This window comes from Oryzias melastigma, linkage group LG1 (genome assembly GCF_002922805.2).
Source record: "Oryzias melastigma strain HK-1 linkage group LG1, ASM292280v2, whole genome shotgun sequence".
Lineage (NCBI taxonomy): Eukaryota > Metazoa > Chordata > Actinopteri > Beloniformes > Adrianichthyidae > Oryzias > Oryzias melastigma.
This window is the reverse complement of record NC_050512.1, coordinates 31909093-31913416: the sequence shown is the minus strand read 5'-3', so window position 1 is coordinate 31913416 and position 4324 is coordinate 31909093.

The following is a 4324-nucleotide window of genomic DNA, read 5'->3' as shown; positions in this document are numbered from 1 at the left end:
GTCTGTGGGACCTCGGCGAGGACAATGGCAGCGGCGGGGGTGGGGTGGGTGTCACACGCTTTTGCTTTGTCGCTCGGTCAACAGGCGTGTGCCGCGGGTGTCGCCTGGCCTCCCCCCGCCGGCTGTCCGGCTCCGGGGGGGGACCAGCAGCCATGAGAACCGGGCCCCGGGCCTTTAATGAGGGGCGTGCTGCTTCTTATCAAAGATGGACAAGCCATCATTACAATCATCATTAGAGGCGGCACAAAGAGCGCCGTGCGGTGGGAACGTCCTCCCGACGCCGCTCTGCAGGAGGAGCTCCAACATCTGCTGCTCCTGCAGGAGACGATCCGGGGAATCCTGTTCCTCCTCGTGGAGGAGCAGGAACAGGAGCTGTCCTTCTCCCACTCACAGGAGAAAGCATTCCTGCATCCTTCATCCTGTTCTGCTGATCCTTCCTGGAGGAAATCTCACTCAGATTTAATCTGGAAAAAATACAAACTCCTTATTTATTCCTAAAAATGAACAAATAACTTCAGGAAACCATGTAGCATCCGGGAACTTTAAACCAGAAAGAATCCCAGAACTTCATATGTAGATCCGCTCCAAAATCTTCACTAACTGGTCCATGTTCCTAAAATAAAAGCAAAATATGGAGAACTACATATGTAGCATCACCTGTGATAATGTGAATGCTGGAAGCTGAATGTGGCTGATGAAGATGGTAGTGCTGATAGCTGAAGATGTTAGTGCTGATAGCTGAGGATGCTAGTGCTGATAGCTGAGGATGCTAGTGCTGATAGCTGAAGATGGTAGTGCTGATAGCTGAAGATGGTAGTGCTGATAGCTGAAGATGATAGTGCTGATAGCTGAAGATGTTAGTGCTGATAGCTGAAGATGTTAGTGCTGATAGCTGAGGATGGTAGTGCTGATAGCTGAAAACGTTAAAGTGATAGCTTGCCAAAATATTAGCTCAATGTTAAATTAGATTAAAAAAAATGAAAAAAACAAGTAAAATTTTGACAAAACTGGTAGCACAATGCTAAAATATTAGCTAAACTCCAAGTTTTCCTGAAAACAGTGAAAATGTCCTAATTATCAAAACATAGCTAGCATGTTGCTAAGATAAAAGCTAAGCTAGTTGCTGAACATTTTAAAGTTTAAAAGCTGATAATATGCAGAAGTTCACAAGTGTCAAAGTGCACAAAGTTTTTGAAAGATTTGAGCAATTTCTCAATCATTTCTTATATATTTTCCTCAATATTTCAAAATCTATAAAGTTTATGAATACCAAAAGTATATAAATAAAATTGAATTGAATTGAATTGAATTGAAACCAAGATTGATGGAATCTTTTAAAGTCTGATTTTTTACAGGCTAAAAAGGAGCAGGAGAATCACTGTTGTGTGAATGCTTACTGAGCAATCACACAATTATCTCTCCAACATACAGAAGCAAAAGGCTGAAATCACCTGCAAAAAGTACTCAAACGAAGAACCTTTGTAACGTTTTAATGAATGTACTGACCGAATCCTGCACATTTGAACTGAAATGGTTTATATATATTCTATTATATTTTAACTGAATAGTTTTTTCTCAATGAAAAGTGTTGTGAATATTCTTGTTGCAAGTGGAACCATAAAAACATGGGAGACAGGCGTGTTCAAATAAATGGACAATATTTATTGGTACAGCATTCCTGGTCTTTAAAATGTTCCACTGTTGTCCTGAGCCGAGATAAAACACAAATGTAAGGCAGAAACTTGCTGCGAGCACTGAAAACAGTTTAAAAGGATCAAAAGGTAAAAACTTATAAAATGACAAACACTAATTTAGACATTTTTCCAAATTTTTCAGGCTAATTTGAGGTTTAGCAATAGAATAGAATAGAAATACTTTATTAATCCCTTTGGAAATCCTCAGAGATATTCAGGCACCAGCGTCCGTACAGCCTCACAAATGGAGTAAAATAACTAAATAAGGTCAAATAGGCTGAATATAGATAAATATGCAAAATAATAAATCATACAAAATAATCTACATTGCACGTTACCATGAATGATTGAACATATTGTACTGGTAATACTAGCGGTTTAGTCAAAATTAGACTTTTTTAAGGCAAATTTGAAGTTTAGCCAATATTTCAGCTAATATTTTAGCTGTTTTGTCAAAAGTAGACTTCTTTAAAAGTTATTTAGACTAATTTAGAGTTAAGTTAATATTTTAAAAAGTATTCCAGTAATTTTGAAATGTTTTCATTTTTTGGCTAATTTTGGCATTTAGCTAATATTTTGGTAAGCTTTCAGATTCAGGATTTTCAGAGATCAGCTTTAACATTTTTAGCAATCAGTTTCACCATTTTCAGCTCTTAGCTCCGGCATCATCATCGCCACATTCAGCTCACAGGATTCACATCAGCACTATCACAGGTGATGGTATAAGTCTACCTTTGTCTCTCTACACTTCCCATGTCGTTATGGTGAAAAAGAACGCGTTCTTATTTCTGGTTAAATAAAATGTAAAAATAAAAACAAGAAAAGTCCAGCAGGACAATGTTATCTTTGGATGGAATTTAACTTTTCCGTTCTGTGCTGTTCTTTCTGCAAACTTTTGGTTTTTCATTAAAGCTTTTCAAACTAAAACTGGAATTGGAAATTTACTTTTACTCAAAATTCCTCGGAACTTCAATGTTATGGAAAAGTTGTAATTTTTTTGCCTTCTTTCTCTTTCAAGTTTGATCAGCTTTTTAAAGACGTTTTAAAGTGTTTAAAGGATGTTTTACACAAGAAGATGCACCGAGTTTCTACTATGAAATGTTAAAATCTTTGTCAAATAAAACATGGATAAAGCTGAAATACTGACAGTGAGATATTCTGATCACAGACGGAGGTAAAGACGCTTTTCCTGGAACCGGTTTGTCAGGAGCATCACAGAAGGGAAACTCCAGCAGCGATTTCCTTCAAATGTTTTCAGTAAAATGATATGAAGAGTTGTGTAATGGTCTGACAGAGATAAACAAAAGCAGAGATAGTCGGAGAAACCGAAAGGAAATCTTTTATGAGTCCAAAGGTGGAGGTCTGAGAAACTAAAGAAACTACAGGTGGAGGTCTGAGAAACCAGAGAAACTACAGGTGGAGGTCTGAGAAACTAAAGAAACTAAAGGTGGAGGTCTGAGAAACTAAAGAAACTACAGGTGGAGGTCTGAGAAACTAAAGAAACTAAAGGTGGAGGTCTGATAAACTAAAGAAACTACAGGTGGAGGTCTGAGAAACTAAAGAAACTAAAGGTGGAGGTCTGATAAACTAAAGAAACTAAAGGTGGAGGTCTGAGAAACCAGAGAAACTACAAGTGGAGGTCTGAGAAACTAGAGAAAGTCTACAGGTGGAGGTCTGAGAAACCAGAGAAACTAAAGGTGGAGGTCTGAGAAACTAGAGAAACTACAAGTGGAGGTCTGAGAAACTAGAGAAAGTCTACAGGTGGAGGTCTGAGAAACTAGAGAAAGTCTACAGGTGGAGGTCTGAGAAACTCCTCCAGCTTGCTGCTCCTCAGGCTGCAGGAGCAGCACCTCCTGAATCCTCCTTTTTCTGGACTTCTGTGTGCAGAAATCTCTGCTGCTGTTGTTCTTTTGGCCCTGGGGGGCTCTGAGGGGGGGTCAGTGCAGCGCTGTGGCCTTTTCTCCAGAGTCTCCTCCAGATTCTTTTTAACGCTGCAGAGGCTTTGTGCTGGAGGTGGCCGTGTGTGCCGGGGGGGTCACGACGCTGCTGCAGCGGCAGCTGGCTGCCCAGCTTGCGGGGGCCATCTCCTCACAAAGGACAGCCGTCCCCCGGGGGCCAGTGATTTAGGACAGGGCTCTCTGGACCGGCCCCCAGAGGAGCGGAGAGGACACTGGCTTTAGAGGAACGCGCCCCCCCTGTCCAGGCATCGTCCTGTAGTAGGCTGTGGCCCCCCCGCAGCTCCACCCTGGATAAGCTCTCTCCTGGGACGGAGGGGGGGGCTCCGGCCGGGGAGCATTCCTGAGGTGTGGCCCGCGAGCGCCTGCTGGACACAATGGTTTTGGGGGGGGGGCAACAGGTGCACGTGGATCCTCTGTCGTCCAGCGGCAGCTGAGAGATAGGGACGCTGCACCGGTGGGCTGTTGGCGCCCTTTTCTCTCACAAAACAAGGCTTTTTATGTGTAACCTGGTCCCGCTGCCCCCCACCACTCACTCTCACCCCCCAACAGGCCCCTCTTTCATCCCGCCACCCCAGCTAGCACCTGCCACCCCCGACGCCGGCCAATCCAAAGAGGAGAGCCTCTTATCCCGGACACCGAGAACAACGGTCCAAAAAAAAGAAGTTCCTCTCC